Source organism: Stigmatopora argus, chromosome 1, assembly GCF_051989625.1.
Source record: "Stigmatopora argus isolate UIUO_Sarg chromosome 1, RoL_Sarg_1.0, whole genome shotgun sequence".
Taxonomy (NCBI): domain Eukaryota; kingdom Metazoa; phylum Chordata; class Actinopteri; order Syngnathiformes; family Syngnathidae; genus Stigmatopora; species Stigmatopora argus.
Genome location: NC_135387.1, coordinates 4,430,864 through 4,453,487, shown reverse-complemented (window position 1 = coordinate 4,453,487; position 22,624 = coordinate 4,430,864). Strand labels below are relative to the sequence as shown.

At 41.4% G+C, this 22,624-nt stretch overlaps 2 long non-coding RNA genes across 4 annotated transcripts; one reads left to right on the top strand and one right to left on the bottom strand.

Annotated features, from left to right (window-relative positions):
• The first annotated feature begins 233 nt into the window (after positions 1-233).
• LOC144087240 (uncharacterized) lies at positions 234-10,248 on the top strand. The gene is made up of 3 exons (XR_013304674.1): positions 234-583; positions 1,033-1,076; positions 7,757-10,248. It is a non-coding gene; the product is annotated as an uncharacterized LOC144087240 (long non-coding RNA).
• On the bottom strand, positions 5,619-21,365 carry LOC144087231 (uncharacterized). 3 transcript variants are annotated; one of them, XR_013304673.1, is made up of 4 exons: positions 21,259-21,365; positions 21,066-21,139; positions 20,245-20,274; positions 5,619-5,803 (listed from the first exon to the last, which is right to left on the bottom strand). It is a non-coding gene; the product is annotated as an uncharacterized LOC144087231 (long non-coding RNA). The 3 variants fall into 3 exon arrangements; XR_013304671.1 differs by lacking the exon at positions 5,619-5,803 and adding an exon at positions 19,493-19,798; XR_013304672.1 differs by lacking the exon at positions 5,619-5,803 and adding an exon at positions 19,493-19,795.
• Between the last annotated feature and the right edge of the window lie 1,259 nt (positions 21,366-22,624).

Genomic DNA, 22,624 nt, shown 5'->3' with positions numbered 1-22,624 from the left:
TTTAAAGGTTATGATGTTCAAAATGTGACATTATTCAGTACAGACAGACGGTAGCGTTTACTGCGGAGTGCGCGGAGGAGAGATGGAGAGAGAGGACAAGAGAATTGACGGACACCAACGAGTCAGAATTTCCCCGTGCCTCACAACCGAGTGTATCCCAGTTCGTTTTTTAAAATGATTCATACACCCATCACTCGCTTTATGGGAGATGCGGCGAGAAAGACAGAGCGATGCTGTTCTCATAAGGAGCCTCTCGCATACCTGGTGACCGCCTCGTAGCTCAAATTTCTCGTATGATGGGACACTCGTATGTCAAGGTATTACAGTACTATCATAGCCACTAACACGTAGTTTCTGGTTTAAAGAAAAAGGCATTTTTCCATTTTGATCTGCTCCTGATCAGCCAAGCACTGTCTGTGTGATCTCACCAACACCTCTTGTTTTTTTTTAAAGAAGGTTGGCATCCTCATCACTAAGATAATGAAAGAAATTACCACTGAATCATCCACTTTCGACTCAACTGGATGATATGAAACACATCCCCCACTTGTCTTGTTTGAGATTTGGATCAGAAATTAATGAGGTGATTTATCATTTTTCAGCTTCAGCTTGTCCGCCACCGGAGTTAATAAACCTGTCAATATTAAAGGTCCTTCTTGTGGTGGGTATGCTGCTAATCATTGTTTAAAGTCCCACTGTCACCTCACGGGGTATTTTACTGAATCCGATAGAATGGACATCATAAAACCACAACCTGCAGTCCTATTATTTGTAATATAAATCAAATGAGCACACAATATAATTTCACTGATGCAGAGTCAGTAACTGGAATTAGTGTAATCAAAGGTAGTAACTTTTTCTTGCGCAGTCCATTTAGTTTCATTGTTGTTGCGGTAAGTTTTTTAGTTGTTTATTTTTTTTCAAGAAATGCAATCACTTTATCAGATTTTTTTTTAATATGTGTTGTCTAAGGAATTGCTCCAGCATAGCAGTGCCGTTATAATCCTCTGTTTTTTTTCGTCCGCGCAAAAGGTGAGCTGAGTGGATTGAGCACAACGAAGGAAAAGGATGAGCTGGTAAGGAACGTTCTTTTGATCAAAACTTTTTACTAAAGACTGGTTTGATCAAGTGACAAATGGTGTTTTGCCAATGATGAAGTTGTTAACGAAGACATTGGAACCAAAATCAAAAAATCATGTTTTTAATAATTTCAGATGATAAATTATTAGTACTGCATTCAATATGCTTGCTAGATCTGATGTTAATAGAGTCCAATATTGTCATGTTTGTTGGTGTTTTGGTGGTTGGGTGTGTTTCCTTGTATGTCCTGTCCGCGTGATTGTATATGAGTTTCACCTGTTATTACTTTTCGTGCTCTCCTTCCCTTGTGACACCCAGGTGTTTGTAATTTTCATCAACCGCTGTCTGTGTATTTAAACCCCGTGTTTGGGTGCGTCAGCGCGTGAGTATTTACTGTCTATGGTTATGACGCTTTTTTGTCATTGTGCGGTTTCATCTTTCCTCGATAGGTTAGTTTCTTTGTTAATTTATTCCCAGTTTTAAGTTTGTATGTTTTTTTCTGTTGTGTGTTTTCATTAAACCTTGTTTGTGCACCAGCACTCCCTTTTCGTTGCCTGTTTCCTGCTCCCAGGTTCCACTCCGCTCCACAGCCGAGGCGAATCATAACAGAGATGATTCCGTGTCAGACTTTTTCTCTCTTCTTCTTTCCCTCACTCGGCCCCAGGAAAAAAGAAAAAAAATCCGGACATATTTCCTCCACTGACCCACTTTCAATTTCATATTCCGATTAATTCCACAGTTAAGTCAATGGGTGTCAAATTCGGTTTTACATTGAGTCATATGTCTTCTGCCAGAATCCTTACCTTCTATTACACCATTTTTTCAACTATGCCGAGGCAAACTGTAACATCATAATAACAATATTGAATATTCTTTGACACAATTCAATCAATTAATGTGTAACTAAAAGTGTCATGCTTGGAAGAGTGATTCTGCATATTTTCAACCTCACTCTCAGTCTGCGGAAGGTCCCCACCTTGTGGAAGACTTACTGTGTGGTTCCAGTTTTATTTAGGTCTACAATGTCTTTTCCTGTGTCCGTGTCTTCTTGCTAATGCAATAAAGTGAATTTCCCGAGTACGAATGGATAAAAGTTAATCTAAAAATGATCCAATATGGATAGGAAATGAGCTCAGAATGCCCAAAAATGTCAAGGGAAGTGATCTGTAAGTACCCTAAAATTTACAACCAAGTGACCCAAAATGAACCTATTGTCTACCATTCAGTGGCGGGCCATCAGGGCCTTCAAGGCCTTCTCTGCTGGCCTAAGAAATATCTGAATCATATTATATTTTGTCCATCAATGCGTACTTATTATTCCAAATGGTCTGTTAGCTTCCTTTCATTGCTTTTCCCCCTGGTTGCACTCCTTCCAGATGTGTGTTTTCATATTGAAGCATTTAACCAATCACATTTCAGCCATTATTTGTTGCCAGATCAGATCTGCCTCAAAGCCTGCACAATCAGTTCTTGCGGGCTCTGCTGCATTAAACTAGACTGTTGCTTTTAACCAATCAGATTTCGAGTTGGCAACCCCACAATGATTTTTCATAGGCGTTAGCGTTTTGCTGGCTGGGACATGTCATTGCTTTCACAAACTATGATTGGCTAGTAGGCGGGCCAAAGCAGTACCGAGGCAGCCGAGATCGCAAACTCCACCCACTATGGCCGACAGAAGCAAAAACAAATAGATTCTGTTTGCTCACAAAGCTATTTTCTAGACGGACTTTTTCAGGAAAAAAATGGACATCATTAAGAAAGGGCGGTCAACTCCGAAGCTAGCAAGCCTGTTACAGCCGGGAAAATGGTGTGTGGGGCACTTTAAGCGCGCTAACTTAGCTCCACAAGCAAATAGTATATTGTTGTGTTGATTTAATGCCATTTTCAAAACGGACTATGCCGGAAATATGACAGGACAGGCTCGACTTTCATCATTAGCTTCGATGGCGATAGGAAAGAAGGAAGAAAGAAAGGAGGATGGATATTGTTTAAAAAGGATTTTTGGTGAGTAAAATTACAAATATGGCTATATTCCTAAATAATATTTCAATTGTGGGCCAAGTTCTGATATCTGAAAAGCTCCAGTGTTTGTATTTAATGACAAAATGCTGCTAGGAAGTGGATTTTACCCCAGTTTAATTTTTGGCGTTTCGCCATTGACGTCCATCGCTGTCTTTTCCCGGGAAAAATCACCCCCCTGGCCTGGTTGTAATGTCTCAAAAGCTCCAGTATTTGTATTTAATCAATAAATGATGCTAGGAAGTGGATTTTACCTAATTTTAGTGCATTTTTTGTCATTTCACGTATGGACGTATCGACGTTCATCGCTGTCTTTTTACCGGGGAAATGATACTCCGGGCCCGGTTCTGATGTCTAAAAAGCTCCAGTATTTGTATTTAATCAATAAATGCTGTTTTTGGCTGGATTTTACCCCATTTTCGGGCAATGTTCGCCCGTACGCCATTGACGTTCATCGCTGTCTTTTCCCGGGAAAATCACCCCCTGGCCTGGTTTTAATGTCTGAAAAGCTCCAGTATTTGTATTTAATCATGAAATGCTGCTAGGAAGTGGATTTTACCCCATTTTTGTGCATTAATTTATTGATTATTTTTATGTGTCGCAGCTGTAGCTGCAGTTGAGGTTTTATAGCCATAAAATAGTTTTGGATGGTTGGATTGATACGTTGAAGGCGCTACCAGAAAATGCACCGCCCGCCACTGCTACCATTGATGATAGACACCCTACTGGATTTAAATTGGGAGGACTGACGTGGACGATCATCTTTCAGTGCCATTGACGGCACATGAAGTCTAAAATATTTTGACCGGGTCAAAATGGCTTGGACGTCGAATCCCATTAATGGCAGCCAAGAAGTGAACAAGGAAGTGATGTGACAATGCCCCAATGTTAAGAGGACAAAAAATCTAGAGGGAGTGACGCATGGGAGGGAGAGAAAACCATCCACACTCCTTCAGAAATTGCAATTTATAGTTTGGTTTATTCATTCTTTCATTTTAAACGCCGCTTATCCTTGTCAGGAGTGCAGGCTCCGGGCGAACGGCAGACTCCACCCTAGACTAGCAGTTTAGTTTAGTTTCCCTTTTCCAAGATAGCGAGATTGTATGTCGTCAGCATATTCATGGCTTTAATATTAAATAAGACATTGCCTACTTTGCCTCTGTCTGACTGGATATATACTTCTCAATTAGCTAGGTGACGAATCACATTCACGTACTATGTAAGTAGGTGGCTGTAAAATAGGCAGAATTTCGGCATTATAAGGAAGAGCACTTTAAGCCATGCATAAAGTGAAGTCTCTCTTGATTTATATTCACTTCCTCTAGTGCGGTTGTTATTGAGAATATTTTGTAAGGTTTACTGAGAATAGTGTAAAGATATGGTGCAGTATTATGCAGGACAAGAAAGTTTGCATTGAATTCATTGCAATTGAGGTGGCTTGCTGCAGTTGTCATCTTCAGGTTAAATGATGCATGAAAGTGAATATCCATCTTCGGTGATCTAAACCATGTTATGGTAGCATGACGCAGGTCTTTTAATGGATGGATGTGTGATAAATCACCTTGGCTTTCAACACATACGCTGAGAGAGGAAGTTTCAGCAGCAGGTCACCCTTTTTGACTTGGTTAATGGCTTCACCACACACATCTTTCTTCCTTTTACACCAAGTTATCTATTGTATTCTATAAGCACTTGACTGACACATGCCAACCTCTTCGTGGAACAAACCAAAAATACTGCTCAATTAAATGGCAAATGATTCACTGAGCATTCTTCATAATTGGGCTGGGGATAAAAGTCAGAGATTAACAATGTGCGCGCAGTTTAAAAAGCAAGATTGTTTGTCTCAGTTCTTCTTTTGATGCACGCAGAACAGGGTTAATTACTTTTCTGACCTTCTGTGTAAGATAAAAGAAGTATAATGAGATAGTGCTGACTCAAATGCTGAAAAATGCTAAATAAGACAGTTTAAAATATTTCATTCGTACATTTAGATTAAGACTAAGATTGTGTTAATTATCATAGATATGGGAAATCAAACTACACTGTCTTAACTCATTGGCTGCCCCTTGGAGTGGGTTAATTCGCTCCTCACAGTCAAAATGGATTAGAGGTGTTGTGCTGTCAATATCACTGAAACCTGATGATGTTAAGCCTATCGTTGACAATGGCAGGAAATGAGTTAATAACTTTGCTCTACAATACTACAAAAAGTTAACAAAATAAGAGCTTTTCAGATCAAACAATGGCAACCGTAAAGGTTAAGGTGACAAGACAACATGGAACACTTGAACAGTCAAGAAGAAGGGACGGCTGATGAGCAATATGGAACAGTTAAGGTAATCACCTCAACAACAGAAAAAACAGACACACCGGGAAACAAGACATGGCAAAAAAAACATAGAACATAACGAATTGTGAAAAAAGGAAATAATTTAATGTACCTAACATAGTGAGTCTTTGAGTGCCAAGTTAATTAAATTGCACTTTTAGTTCAAGTCTTACAACATGGTCGATGCTGTGTCGGACAAGCACATACCTGTACATTCTTATAATTTCTAACTTAAGATGTTTGTTAATCTGTTTTACCCAGAGGTGAGGATCAGTGGGGAATTTTTAGGAGTTACATCTAGATGTGTCATGCTGATACTCTGAGACACAGAGGGAGGAAGCATTCTGCCAGTCATCACGAAAAGGACAGCCCCTAATAGGACAAACTCATCTTAAAATTAATTGGCCATAGAGGATGATTTAATGTTAAAGATAGGTTGACAACATTATCATTTATCAAGGACCAGACTACAGGCTGTACCAAATGAGACTTCACATTTTAAACTTATAGTTATCAAAATGAAACTCTCAGTTAGACGTATATAATAGCAAAACCTACTCACCTACCAGGCCGCTAAGAAACATACATAAAACATAATTATATTGTTTCATCCTTCTTTTGTTCTCCTTTAATAGCATGTCTTTAATGCTCAGCTTCTACTCGAGAGTATGAAGATTAGTTTTTGGCCAGTCACAATTCAGCTTCTATGTGACCATGTAATCTTCCATTTTCCTAAGTGATATTAGCCATGGAAGCTGAACCCAAAAACCAATTGCAAAATCGTTTAATAGACTAACCCATTCATAAAAGTGCCCATTTAAAAATGCTTATATTTTAGCGAGTGACGACATCAAACACAGAGATGATTATTAACTATTTTACATGGGACAAACATGTGCACACACATCCCTTTGTCCCTCTCTCAGCTTCCATCGGTGTCCATCCTTAAAACATTTTTAAAAGTTAATTTTCATTCCCTTGCTTTTAACCCTGTCTGAGACGCAACCCTTTTTAACGTCTTCTGCTTTATTTGTTTTTGCTTGTTTTATCTAGTTTAATGTTTTGTTCCTTGCAAATTAGGACATCAATTTTTGCCAACATGTGTGGTTTTGAACTGCGTTGTTGTGTGCAATTCGACTATAGAAGTGACGTCATCATTAGGGGCAAGCCTCCAAGCACATTGGGTACCCTGACCAGATCGGATGCCTACACCGGCCAAGTGGCATAGTGGCCACAGTGTGACAGGGGAGAATGGGTAGCAACTAGACTAGATAAAGTAGTCATAGCTGGATGCAATTATTTTAGTCCATCGCGGAGAGAAGTGCAGTTATTGTAACAAACAAAAAAATGTGGCTCTCTTTAAATGGTTTGACATAAGATGCAGTGAACAGTCAGTCAGGAACTTGGTGGCCACCAATGGACCATCACAATCCGATCATAAACCATTGAATATTTCAGACCTTATGGCGTAAATAATCTTGAGTGAAGATGAGAGAGATGTTGTGGAGGGGCATGTTTTCCAGCGAAAAGAGTTTGCCCTCGAAGCCTATTGATTTGAATCACGATATGACTTGGATGAGAAAGAAAAGCTATCATCCGACATACCAGTTGAGTTGGAAGAAAATGAGGAGAAAAAGGCATGACGCCTACAAGATTTGGACTATTGATAGGTGTATACAATGCAGTAAACAATAGCATTGTTACCTCTGTCTCTTTTCTTCCCCATTCCACTTGCCCACGTCATCCCCTTGTTCTGACTTTTCGGCGTATCCCCTCAAGGGTCACCAGAGTGAAACAGAGACTGAGAAACAAACAGAATGGATGGCTGGACTTATGATTTGAATAGTAATGAAGGGCGTCGTAACAGTGTAAAAAACACTTGCGTGAAGTCGCACTCTCGCCTTGTAATGCAGTGATGTTCAGTTGTGTCTGGAGAGAATAAGCTTGCTTCTATATTTCAGGTGATTACAGAGAATAAAATGAAAAAAATGAAAGGTACTGTCTTGACTAGAGTCGCACTTTAAAACATTTACAATGTGTGAGCCAAGGTATTCTTTCAAATAGTGGAAAAGCCATAGACCTAGATGTGATGTTATTGGTTGCTGGCTGCATAACTGTCTCCTGAACTTTCAACTCCTTATTAGTATTCCATTCAATTAGTATGTGAATTTCTTCCATTAGCGTGCTGTTTGATTATGCTAAATCGAAATTTCCTAACCTTTATTCAGTCATGGCCCCTATTTTAATTTCATGGCACACCAACGACGTTACAAATGTTATCAATGGACCATGTTCTTTATTTTCATCTTGCTCCGCTTATCCAAGCAGGGTCAGCAGCTTCAGTGGGGAAACACAGACTTCCCTGCCACTTCATCTAGCGCTCCCAAAGCATTCCCAGGACATCCAGGAGACATAGTCTCCCCTGCGCCTCCTGGGTGGTCTCCTCCCGGTGGGACGTGCCCGGACCACCACACCAGGGAAGCGTCCAGAAGACATCCTAATCAGATGCCCGAGCCTACTAATCCGGCTCCTCTCGATCTGGAGGAGCAACAGCTCTACTTTAAGCCCCTCCCGGATGACCGAGCTTCCCACCTTATCTCCTAAGGAGAGTCCGGACACCCTGTGGAGGAAACTCATTTCAGTCGCTTATGTCTGGGATCTTGTTTTTTTGGTCAGGACCCACAGCTCGTGACCAAAAATGAGGAGAGAACCGTAGATCAACCAGTAAATAGGGAGCTTCAACTTTCGCCTCAGCTCCTTGGACCATGATGCTGTTTTAATTTATCCACAACAGGACTTTATCAGTATTAAATCTTGTTGATTTTTAATAGGACACAAATCTGACATACCCACATGAATTTATGATATATATGTTGGCTTTATTAGCATCAGGTTAATTGGAACTTCTAACTAATGTAAAAATAATTTTATTATTTCACTGACATGGATGGATGGACGGACAGATGGACAGGCGGATATCCGCTATTCTAAAAGTGATTGTCACTTTTTACAGAGTCACTGCTTTTTCTTATGACACCTCGTGCTTTCACTGTGGGTGCCAGTCCCAGCTGGAGAGCCGCCACTCCTCATTCAACACGCACACACACCACACACCAAAAGCCTAAGGACAATGCAAGGTGACTCTGGGCTCAGCTGTGCCAAATATAGCTAAATTCACTGGAATGTCTCCTATCAAATAGGGTTGGTTCACAGCTTGGTGGGAGGGTACTATCGGGGCATACAACGCAGAGGGATACACAATATGCCTTGGCAATGTAGGTCATATACTTTAACTAACCAGATGGATGATACAAATATGAAGAGGACTGTTGTGTCTGTTAATCTACATAACATAAAGTTACAGTACCATCATTTCTAATAGTAGATTTTCTCCCAAATTGTATGTATTGTATATATGTACTGAGGGCGGCCTAGCAGCTTGAGTGGTTAGCACGTCGGCCTCACAGCTCTGGGGTCCTGGGTTTAAAACCAGCACTCGCCACCCCAAACCCCCAACTCCCAACCCTAGTGAGGATAAAGCGGTTCAGAAAATGAATGAATATACATACTGAATAGCCTATTTGGTCAGACGGTGAGAAGAGGCTCTGCAAATCCCCAGTGACTTGCATTTACTTAAGATCAAATAAAATAATGAAGGCGTTCATTTCAGAGCCTGACGTTGGAAAATCATTCCAATCGATTTGTTTAGAGCTCATTGACAGGTTAGCTGATCGGGTTAGCCATAGACCGGAGATGAAACATTTTCAGTGACACCCTTATTTGCAGATCTGCCTGCATTTATAGACATGCACCTATCTACAGAAGACAGAGCTTTCTCCTTCACAGTGCTGCCAGTGTGGAAAAAAAAGTTCCAATGATCTCTTACCCCCTGACTCGCTCGCTAAATTTCTCATCAGCCCTTATTTATTATCAGCACTGCCTGTGTATAAGTCGGGCTCAGTCAAACTATGAAAAAAGTAAGAGTTATAATATCGCATTAATAGTACCCAACATGCACGACTAATATTGTCACCCCATTTACCTACCATGTTAAATCATTGAGTGCCATTGACAGTGATACATATAAAATCAATTTGAACTGGGATGGCTGGCATTGAGTGGTTATGTTACACTGCCATTGACGACAGCAGATGTCCAATAATCACAGCTTGCATTGTTTGTCTAGCCGTCAATGGTAGCAAATGGTTTACTGATGAATATACATTACAACTTGGGCATAGCATCTTGGTAAAACAGAGAAAGTCATGTTTTAAATGTTGGGCTTAAGCAAAATTTGTGGTTTGCTTGACACGTTTCCTTTCTTGGCTATTAACTGCTTTGTTGGTTGGGGGGAATTTTCCACAATGCATGCTACGAGGGTACGTGCCAACTCTCTTGTGATGGATTTTAGGCAGGAGGCGATTATAGTGATGGTCAGTCAGTGCCTTCTTTCCATTTTAATCAGACTCTAAAATATAGTATCTATTTTTTTGCCTGAGCTCTCCTGGGCCCTTTAAAGGAATATTAAAAGCCTGCTTTTAAATTTAAATCTGACGGATTCTTCCTCCTTCCAGGGTGATATCGAACAGAGCATTTAGCCAAGGGATGCTCAGTCAACGGTGGCCTTGTACCAGCCGCTGACAGCACCTGGTGGTAACCAACCTTTCATTCACCTATCAATCCCAGACATTTTCAGAGGCTGCTGACTTGCTAAGATTTCTCCCCTGACACAAGAAATGGTGTTAAAAGAAAGCGGGTTGTGACTTGATATTACCCTCAACAGAAATTGGCATTGATGTTTAGTTTCAGAGGTTTAAAATTATTTTGCAGCCTAAATTAGACTTGCAGTGACATTAAGATTTATTTTATAAGTCCTCCTGGGTTTTTAGTTATGCGTATTTTGAATTAAGCCCCAGCGATTTATAAGTGTCTCAAAAACTTTTCATTAAATTAAGCCCTTGTATATATATTAGGGAACATAGCATTTTATTTGATTAATAAAAGATTGAACAGTTTGCATTTTGTATGTATCATGTATGTTACAGTTGCAAACTGTGTTGGTTTTGTTTTATGCATTTTTATGCGTACACTCATGACATTAATTAGTAGCACAAGATAAGTGCTGCATGTGGAACCAAAGTTCTTAGGGAATTTCCATGTGGATGACTTGCAATTCAGACTCTGTTGCAGCATATTTACAAGTACAATAAATATGTACACTTATTTTAAGATAATAAAATATTTACCGGCAGCCCGTCAGCTGAGTGGTTAGCGCGCCGGCCTCACAGTACTGGGGTCCTGGGTGCAAAACCAGGTCGGTCAGTTTAAATTGCCCCTAGGTATGAGTGTGAGCGTGAATGGTTGCGAATGGTTGTCCATCTCCTCGTGCACTGTGATCGGCTGGATACCGATTCAGGATGTCCCCTGCCTCTGGCTCGAAGTCAGCCGGGATAGCTCCAGCACCCCCGCGACCCTATTGAAGATAAAGCGGTTCAGTAAATTAATGAATGAATATTTACCTTTTTAATTTATTCATTTATATAGTGAACCGTTTATTCTCAGAACAGTCGTGGGGGGTGCTGGAGCCTATACCAGCTAACTATGAGCACCAAGCGGGGAACATCCTGAATTGGTGGACAGCCGATCGCAGGGCACAAAAAGACGGACAACCATTTACGCTGGATGAGTGTTCAGGCAGCCTACCCTGCATATTTTTGGGACGTGGGAGGAAACCGGGGAAATCTCACACAAGCCCGGGGAGAACATGCAAACTCCACACAGTGAGGACCGACCTGGGATCAAACCCTCGACCCCAGAACTGTGAGGCGGACACGCTAACCACCGGCTACCAGGCCACTTATTTACATTTTCCTTTTTTGTTTTGATTAAAACTGTAACATTTGAAATTAATATCAATTAAAGCCAAAAGAAATAAAAGAGACAAAATAGTAAATTTACAGATTTTTTTTCAAAAAACAAAAAAATAACAACATTTAAAAATCACTTAAGTATTTAGTTTATTTAGTCGACAGACATAATGGATCTTTGGAAGAAACCTTAACTTGAGTGTGGCCCACCACAAAGTTGAGTTTGACACCCCTTGAATATTACTTACATTAAGAGTACTTAAATTACTTATAGTAATATACCTAATAATTTATGGGTGAACCTAAAAAAATATGTACATTGTTGAAAATCATCTCTGTTATCGCATCACTAAATGGTTTAGATGATAATGTTTCCTTAAAGGATGTCACTTCATGAAAATTTCAAAAATGCAGCAAAACCTGCATTTCTAGCCCTGTAAAACCATGCAATCAGCAAGTTTATTATCCCTGTTCACCAAAGGTTGGCAATAAATAATTGGTAGAAAATTATTGCAGTATATTGCCATAAATATATTTTCAATTGGGCTTTCACAATGTAAATATACTTATGTTTATGTGGAAAAATTATCAATTATTGGTCGCCGAACCACAATTATTTCCAATAATTTTCCTTGACCATTTCCGTAGCGTGCGAGAAATTTGCAAATGCATGCACGCAAAAACCATGCTTGCATGCAAATTGCTCGCATTTCGCCATGCATTCAAGGTCACATGCTGTTTGCGCTGTGCACACGTGCGCACACACCAGCATTGCATGTGCATGCGTAATCCACGTGATCACAATGCGGCTAATTATTGGTCGGGACATTTAGAGCCAGTTGATTGGCTCATGCATTTCCCCACGTTGACCGCACGCTTTGAACTGCGCACCACTAATTGCAAACGTTATTCCGTACTCAACATTGGCTCAACATGTCCAAGAAGAACGAAGCGCTGGTGAGACTCCATTTTGGGATCGCGAGTTCGTCTCTTGTATCGTATCGTACAATGCTCCTTTGGAAGGTTCCCCATAGTTTTCAATTTTTTCATATAAATCTACAACCGCAAACCCAAAAAGCGCAATTTTCTTCTTGATTTTGGATGGGAACTTTGGGGTTGTAGTCTCAGGGGTCATCAAAATTTAATTTTTGGGGTTTAAAGTTCTAGACGGTTCACCCCCTCAATGTCAGAACTCAATTATGAAGGTAGCCAAATGCGATAAATTTCCTTGAAACTTAACGAGTTACACGTCAATTTTCTTTTGTAAATTTGCTAAATATTAAAAACTATTTAAAAATATATTGCAATAATGTTCAATTATTGTTTTCTAGAGCGAAAATTTAAATATATTTATTTTCTGCGGCCAAAATTAAATTATATTTATTTTGCGAGACAAATATATTTCTCACACAAAAATTTATATTTTCCAGGCCCTGCTGTTCACTTTTCAGGTCCCTTTCCTGCTATACAAGTAATCAAAATGCACCCTTAACAAGAACTACAGATTCTTGTTTCAGTTTGTAAATAGAAAAGTTGTCCACTTCTAGCTATACATTCACTGTACACACCTGTATAGATAATATGTCTGGGCAAAGTCATGGCATTTTGTCTTTTCACAAATATTTTCATGGATTTCATCCTCCGCATCTATCTTTCTGACACACTAGAGAGCAGTTTTAACGATCCATGTGGGTGTACTGCTATGCTGATGATTACAAATTGTCACAAAGGTCAAGCTTGTTTTGTGGACTTGAAATAATGAGCTACAGCAGCAGCAAAACAATACACACGACTGTGGTTTTGACTTCTCTAGTGACATTAACAGTTTATTTCTGCCTGAGGCCTAAGCCTTATTCTACAAATTACAGTAGTGTGACATGCGTGGGATACTGGGTAGCCATTGTAAGATGTGATGTTCAGGAGACTACATCCATCAGTCCATCAGTAACTATTACTCTACTGTGTTGATTCCAAATACAAGACCTGTGGTTAAGATTCCTTTTTCATATGATCAGCTAAATAATCTACTTCATCTTATCCCTCATCTCTCATCCCATCTTCATCCGCTTCTCCGGAGTCGGGTCGCGGAGGCAGCAGGTTCAGCAGGGAAGCCCAGGCTTCCCTCTCTGCAACCACTTCATACTGCTCTTCCAGGAGGACCCCAAGGCGTTCCTGGGCTAGCCAGGAGACATAGTTTCCCCAGCGCTTCCTGGGTTGGCCCCATGGTCTCCTCCTGGTGGGATGTGTCCGGAACACCTCTCCAGTGAGGTGTTCAAGGGGCATCCTGATCAGATGCCTGTGCCAATTTATCTAGCTCCACTCGATCAGGAGGAGCAGCAGCTCTACTCTGAGCCACTCCCGAATGACCAAGCTTCTGGCCCTATCTCTAAGGGAGAGTGCTACATCATGTGGAGAAAACTCATTTCAGTCACTTGTATCCAGGATCTCGTTCTTTTGGTGGTCAATAGATGAGTGTGGGAACGTAGATTGACCGGTAAAGAGAGAGCCTCACTTTTGGCTCAGCTCCTTCTTCACCACGACAGATCGGTGCAGAGTCCGCATCACTGCAGATGCAGCACCATTCCGCCTGTCGATCTCCCGCTCCATTCTTTTCTCACTCGTGAACAAGACCCCAAGAACTAAAACTCCTCCACATGGGGAAGGACCTGATCCCTGACCCAGAGAGGGCATGCCACCTTTTTCCAAATGAGGACCACGGTCTCAGATTTGAAGGTGTTGATTCTCAGACAAAGAATGGCCCAGAAGACCTCTTATGATGAAAAAGACCAGACAACTACCGATTGCCTCGCCCGGACACGGGTACTCTGGAGCCAGGACCAAAAGAGGGGCACGATGGCGAGTGCCTGGTGGCTAGGACTTATGTAAGATAAGACAAAGTCTCTTTCAATTGCTTGTCCATAAGGTATCAGTTTTTGTAAGTATAACAGCATCGTAGTCATCCCTGTGAATGGCTGACATGTCAGCATAAACACGCAACTGTCCGACACTGATCAATTACTTTTTGCCATGCAAATGACTAAAACATATCTGTCCAAAGTCCTGCTGACAACTGTCAGTTTTGCCTGTATATAAGATTCCCTCACTGGTCATTCGGAGAGAGCTGCAAGGACAACAGACTGTGAGCGGTTCACGCTGTTTGAGCTCTCCCCATTCTGCAGTCTGGTAATAAACTGAATCTCATTTAAATTGGTCTCACTGTTTCTTAACCTGCTCCTTAAATTGTTTTACAGACCCATCAACTTATACCATGGGGCCCGGCCGGGCACAGCCCAAAGAGACGACGTGGGTTCCCCCTCACATGGCCTCACCACCTATGAGAGGGGCCAAAGAGGTCGGGTGCTCCGAAACCTGGGCGGCAGCCAAAGGAGGGATTCTTGACGGTCCGAGCCCCGGCTGCAGAAACTGTATTTCATGCTTCTTGCAAAAATTTTCACCTAAACAGCAAACTGTTTTTTTATAATTCGTAAATAGAAAAGTTGTCCACTTCTATCTATACTTTTATTCTCTTCCTCTCTATTTCTACCCTAAGCTATATGTTTATCGAGGAAGGTCTTTTATGTGGTGATGATAGGTGCAGGAGCAAGTATGCTCCAAGAAAGGTTCAAGTAACCTTCAGGGAACAAGTGTTGATGTCAGCATTTACTTTGTCACAGCACATTGAGCAGTGCTGTACAAACACTCTCTCTTCAACCCCCTATCATTTTCATTCTCACGCCATCTCTTTTCTCATTCTCTCTCTCTCTGTGTCTCTCTCTCTCTTTCTATCATGCTTGCTCTCTGAAGTGGAGTTATAAGAAAATTATGAGTTCTAACAAGATTGGGGGCTAGCGTCTAATACAGTGGTTCTTAATCTTGTTGGAGCTACCGAACCCTACTTTAGTGTAAAATAAAATGTGATTTTTTTCAAATTCAAGATATATAAATTTCTCGCAGCACTGATTGGCCAAGCAATGTCATATGATCATTTGCAGCCAGTGATGGCATGTTATCGTGAATAGACATGATGAATCGATGTGTCTTGACCTCCATGGCAGAGGCTCCACCGAATCCCCCTGAGACCGACTCACCGAACCTCTAGGGTTTGATCAAATAAATTTGCACTCCAATATAAGCATAATATACACTACAACGCTCACTTTAATGTCACAGGAACAGTTTCAAACTACCACTCAGCTGCGGACTGTGACCCACTATTTAATTATTCATCAGTCTGCCGTACCAGGTTAAGGGGGTTTCAGAGGTTAATAGAGACTATACTAGCTGTCTTCAGGCAAAAGGCAGACAACACCCTAGACCAGGGGTCACGAAACTACGGTCCGCGGGCCGGATACGGCCCGCCGGCACATTTGGACCGGCCCTCTGAACAATACCAGAGACGCTATCGGATTTTTTTGGGGGGGGGGGGGGATGCTGCCCGCCGGCACATTTGGACCGGCCCTCTGAAAAATACCAGAGACGCTATCAGATTTTTTTTATTTTATTTTTTATTTTGGGGGGGGGGATGCTGCCCGCCGGCACATTTGGACCGGCCCTCTGAACAATACCAGAGACGCTATCGGATTTTTTTAATTTTTTTTTTATTTGGGGGGGGGGGGGATGCTGCCCGCCGGCACATTTGGACCGGCCCTCTGAACAATACCAGAGACGCTATCGGATTTTTTTTCCTATTTGGCCTTGAAGACTGGGACGTTTTAATCTTGTGTTTTGTTCATTGCTCCCCTGCTGAGCCCACAAATCATCCCAGTGAAGCGGGGCTTCGCATTGCTTCTTTTGTGACACGCGCGGGGAGAGTGTTTCCCTTTGATGCATGCGGGCACGTCCACCGTTGCATGCACGAGCAGTGTTACCGAGACATCTGGACGATCGCAGGTGAGGGCGGAGCCCTGGGACCATCGCGGACTATTCAAGCATATTAAAACTGCAACCTGTTTGAGAACGGAATAATGGCGAAAAAGTTAGGTGAGAGAAAAATTGATTCAGAATGCAGGGTATTTAACCTGGAGTGGACAAACGATTATTTTTTTGTTCAATGCAAAGAAAAGGCTGTTTGTCTCATTTGTCAAGAGGCGGTGGCGGTATTCAAAGAATACAATCTTTGCCGACACTATGAATCCCTGAATCCCGTCACAAAGACAAGTACGATAGATTGCAAGGCCAAATACGAGCAGACAAACTCTCAAAGCGAAAAAGTGGACTACTATCTCAGCAGAACCAGGCATCCGTTCGGGCCAGCTTTTGGGTTGCTAAATTGATAGCAAGCAGCGGTAAGCCTTTCACTGACGGAGAGTTTGTTAAGAAATGTATGGATACTGTCGCGGAGGAGGTGTGTCCCGAGAAGAAAGATGCATTTAATGTCGTAAGTCTGTCGGTGAGTACAATGACCAGACGCGTTGAAGAAATCGGGAGTAATGTATATGCCCAGCTGCAGCAGAAGACGAAATAATTTGACTTTTTTTCATTAGCACTGGATGAAAGCACGGACGTGCAAGACACAGCGCAACTGCTCATTTTTATTCGTGGAGTTAGCGCAAACTTTGAGATTTGCGAGGATCTGGCAGCCCTCCAAAGTCTCAAAGGGACTACAACGGGAGAGGATATTTTTGACAAAGTGTGCCAAACCATGGAGAAGTTGGACCTGGACCGGTCAAAGCTAGCTAGCATCACGACTGACGGGGCTCCTAGCATGGTGGCCGAAACTCGCGGTCTAATAATGGGACGCATGAACCGGGAGTTGGAAAAAAGGGGTCTCACCGCCCCGCTACGAGTCCACTGCCAAATTCAACACCAAGCACTGTGCTGCAAAATGTTGACGTGGGATTCTGTAATGACGGTTGTGGTGTCGTGAATAAACTTCAGAGCAAAGGGAGAAGATTGTGCATGGCACAACAGAAAGTTAATGTTCCATGGCTTTTTTTTCTATGAAGAACCCAGAGAGAGTTATTTAGTTATTATTTATTTCATAAATAGTGTTATTTATTTCCTGTTTTTTCTGTGAAGAACTCAGAGAGGGTTATTTAGTTATTATTTATTTCATTAATAGTGTTATTATATGTTTCCTGACTTTTATTCTGTAAAGAACCTGGAAAGGGTTATTTGGTTATGTGTGGCTTTCTGGAAAACAATAAAAAAAAATTAAGCTCCCCTACGATCGTCACACTTTTTCTGTTACAAACTGACACCGGCCCCCCATCAGAGAAGGGAAAAGTTATGTGGCCCTCACAAGAAAAAGTTTGGGGACCCCTGCCCTAGACTATACATTTTCCCCGTATTTTATAAATGTTTGGATTTCAAATTGTGTACGCCGTATAACAACTTTTGTACGGGATTTTTTTAAGTACGTTTTTTGTAAACCTGATCTCATTTTACCCATTTCAGCTCTAATCTGGTCACTGGTAGCAGACAAAAATATCATTGTCGAGTGCTGATATAGTCATGCTTTAAGCATGAAATTGCGCACACACATTCCCCTTTCACCCATCCGCCTTTTCACTATATAAATATAGCGCGTCAGTAGGCAGTGCCCACAGACAGTCAAGCTGTCTTACCGCTGCTGGCGGTATGATTGTGAGTGCGTATGGTCGTTTGTCTCTCTGTGTACCCTACAGCTGACTGGCGACCAGTCTAGGGTGTAGTCGGCCTTTCGCCCAAAGTCAACTGGGTTAGGCTCCAGGACCCCCGCAACCCTTCCAAGGATGTGTGGTATGGAAGATGAATTAATGAATGAATGAATGAGCCACTTTCACCATTGCATTTTTTTTCTTGGTGACAGTCACCTTTCAATGCATTTCCATAATCACAAGTTTGTATACACTGATTAAATAATTGGATCGTCTCAAAGAGTATTCATCAATAAATTAAGTCTCACACAGATCCAAAACTACTAAAAATGTGCAATGACAACTTTTGTCATGGTGCGCCTCGGCATAGTTGAAATCGATACCGTTTTCAGAGGTAAGGATTCCAGCAGAGGGCATATGACTCACTGGAAAAAAAGGGTACCCGGACATTTCGTCGACGGACACTTCGTCGCCGGACGCTTTGTCCCCGGACGGTTCGTCAAATGGACACTTCGTTGCCAGACAGTTCGCCTAACCTTAACCACTATTAAAGAAGACAAAGGAAATTCACATATTCTTTATTAAAGAAAATAAAACAGCAAAAACTCGCTCGACAACACAAACACATTAACATTTGGGCGTGTGCGTACTAAATGGGTTCGTCTCTAAACACACTACGCACAAAACGGTTCCTCGGGGGTCACTGAGTGACTCCACTAAATTACTATTAACTGTTCGGTTTTTAATCGCGAATTGATGTGGCTACGATTCTGACTGGATACTGATATTTGTTATGAAGTATGCCAAAAATACTGCATCTCTGACTTTGATATAGACGCACACGTTTGATTTTAAATCAAGCAATCTATTGTCCTTTCAAAGAACAAATTCTATTGACTCTATTAATAGGAGCGAATGGGCCTGTTCTTAAAATGGCCGACAAACGACGACATCTAGCTCCGTTGCCTCACAACGCGCATCGGAAATATAGTGTGTATACACGATACCTATGGGAATACCAAGCAAAAAAAGAAGAAAGACGACGAAAAATATGTGAATTTCCTTTGTCTTCTTTTTAATATTTTTTTTTATAAAATAATTTTATGTATCGCCTTTTATTTTAAAAATGGAGCGCTCAACGTAGGAAACCTTTCGTGCGTAGTGTGTTTAGAGACGAGCCCATTTAGTACGCACACGCCCAAATGTTAATGTGTTTGTGTTGTCGAGTTGAGTTTTTGCTGTTTTATTTTCTTTAATAAAGAATATGTGAATTTCCTTTGTCTTCTTTAATAGTGGTTAATGTTAGTGGTTAAGGTTAGGCGAACTGTCTGGAGACGAAGCGTCCGGCGACGAAGTGTCCGTCGACGAAGTGTCCGGCGACGAAATGTCCGGTCACGGAAAAAAGTAGTAGAGATTCTTGGATTTTATCGTGCAATGAGTCTGAACACAAAATTGAAAGGTCGTCCGAGGAGGAAGTAAGTCCCGATTTTGGGGGAGATTTGACTATACAAGTTCAAACTGAAGGCAAAATCACCAAAGCTTGGCACAAGTGGCTGAGCCAGAAAAAGGCCAAGCGAGGACCAACATGGAAGAATCTTGGGCAGAACTCGGACCCCTTATAAATGGTAAATATCTTTATTTTTGCATCTCGACTCTACAAGCAAGCATAGCAATTGAATAACCAATAATTTATCATTTTAAATATTGAAACTAGGATTTTTTTCTTTTTACTGGTGCACTTTTGGCGAAGCTCAGGCCAACAACACCAGTTAAAGACTTTTTGTTCAATTGATATTGTTGGAAAAAAACTTTTCATTGCCAACATTTCATTTGTAACTTGGTGAACGCAGTCTTCAGTTAGATGTTGTGATCCAAGTAGCAGAATATGGCTGCTCCACTTTCTCAATCCACACAGTTCACTGCTTGGTTGGACGAAAATAAATATAGGTTTTCATCGTTAGTGTTCGTACTGGAGCAATTTCCTACTCAACATGTATAACCTACCCATTGTAATCTTTTTTTCTGATTAAAAAAAAAATGAATTTCTAGGAGGGGAAAAAAAACTAATACACTGGCCACTACAGGTAGGAAAGTAAACGGATGAGGATGCAGTGCATGAAAAAGCCTGCCATCGCTTTTATCACTCCTGATAACTAACTATGGCTTCCTGGCCAACATAGAAATGGGATTAAAAATGCAACGGAAAGGACTACAGGTTGTGGCTCAGTGAAGTCCAATCTATCAAATTCAGTCAAGTACGCCCTGAGGTGATAGTGGGACTTAACGTAACTAAGAAATGCAAAAGTCTTGTACCGGTGGGTAGATATAAAAATAGTCTTACATAGATGGTTTTGTATTAGCAGATTACCTCAGTGAAGTGGCTCCTCTTTAAGCATACCTAAGGTGAAGGGGAGAAGGGTCAAAGATGAGGTGAGAAGAACAAAAAAGTTGCAGGAAAGGCTGTGTAAAGCATTGTTTAGAAGCAACTGTAAAAATAACACATAAGACGGTGTGATCTTATAGTATTGTTTGGCACTTCAGTAAACAGTCCAACAAAAGCAAAACAAGCATGGGAAATTATATAAAGGCAATGTTGAATTTTCAAATTGCTTTCAGCTTTTCTTGTTTTCCTACATAGTATTTTTTTCCTCCCCTGGGAACACAAGATTCGACCAAAAAACACTGCCAGCAAACAAATTGCACACTGAAGCCTCATTGTGAAATTGCAATGATGGATGATGATGATGCCCCCTGAAACCATTGAAAGAAATATACTTGGTTATTGAAGGTGCTGCCGCAGCAGAAAAGAAAGAATGGTTGTAAAGTGTTTTATTTTTCTATCACGTAAAAACAATCCAAAAACAAACAACAACTTATGCATTTGTCTCATACATTCTGTCTTCATTACTGGGCGAAAATATCATGTATTTAACGGTCAAATGAATGATGAACTTAAAATGTCATAATCTGTAAATTACAAGTGACTTCAAAGCATATGTGAATAGACAATTTTCTCATGCTTTTTAAGGGTCAAGTGAAAGAAAAGGAAGTTTGGATAAGAGTCCAGGAACATATTCAGCTGGTCACTATTCAATCTGAGCGCATCTAAGGACAATTTTGTGTAGAGGTCTTGAAGATAAATATTTCTTGTAATCACGTATTATTTCATTGCTTAAAAATAATGTGTACCTGTAGATGGGTTAAGAATGGTTTCTTTGTTATCGACTGTTGAGATAGGCAAGGGAAGATCTGTCATGAATTGCCTCGGGTGCGCAGCAAAGTTGAACCCAGAATGTGGGAAGCAAAAGGGAGAGGGAAGTTCTGGTGCATAACTTAGGATCTTTTAATGAAAAATAGACATAAAAAACTGGGAAAAACTTACCAAATAAACACCCAATGGGGAAGACGCACATCAAACGAAGGGGGCAAAACTACTACTTATAAAACAACTGGAAACACGAAACAGTATACAGAAGACATTACTAGACAATACTCCCACAACCAGACACGCCAAACACAGGGGTTTAAATACACACACAGGGCTTGATTGCTAACTACAAACACCTGGACAAACAAGGGAAGGGGAGCCCAGAGTGACACAAGATGCGAAATGCATGCAACAATCAGACTGAAAGTACACAGAAGGAAAACACACATAAATCCACCCAAAACCCCAACAAAACGTGATAGTAACCCGCCCTTAAGGGACAAATCCCAGACGTCCCAAAACCAAACAACTATCAACAACAAAGGGAGGGCGGCAGGGGGCCTGGAGGAGGGCAAGGCTGCTGTCCAAATATGAAGGAAAAAACAACTCCTGAATATCCGATGCTCGAAGGTGGCCGCCGGAATTCGCAACGGCACATGCCGCCGCCATTAAGCGGGTGGCATGGTCCGACCGTCCTCCTTGGCATCATAACAAGGGCCAGCCAGCTGGACGCAACATCTAGCCTCGCCTCCTCGCAGGCCACCACGCAGAGTTCCAAGGTAGAGAGTCAAACGTGAACCCCAGTGGGGGTTCGCCGAAACATTGTCCCGCAAGCGTCAAGGGGGAAGGAGTGTACAAGGGGCCGACACCAGGTTGTAGCCCGTGAAAAATCAAAAAGAGTATTCTGAGCGCTTCCCGGTGGTTTCATGGTTTGGTGGGAGTATTCTGTCATGATTTGCCTCGGGTGCGCAATGAAGTTGAACCCAGGATGCGAGAAGCAAAAAGGAGAGGGAAGTCCCGGTGCACAACTCAGGATTTTTAATGAAAAATAGTCATACAAAACACTGGGATAGTGGACCAAATAAACACTAAACGGTGAAGACGCACACCAAATGGGGGAGGGCGGGGGCAAAAGAACCTTTACGATGCCTTCAAATACTTTTGATGTGTATTTTACTGTGATAGCTTTTAAACATTGTTTGGTTTTATTCTGGTAGCTTTATAGCAGTGTTGATCTGTTCTCCACATTAGTCACATAATGTATTTACACCCGAATCATTTTATATCACTATCTGATTTTCTTAAGGGGGTTTTAGTACATTCTTTCTTTATGCATCAAAACCTAACAAGCTGAAAGCTCACTGTGCTGTAATCCTTCACCACTTTGCGGCTTCAACTTTCGCAGCTTCAGTACATCGCAGGATTTATGTTAAGGATAAAAAAGTTAATAAAAATGTCAAAATTCATGCTGAAATCGCAACCGAAAAATAGGAGACAAAAATGATAGAAGTCAGACCTCTGCCTTTTCTTTGCTGCTGAA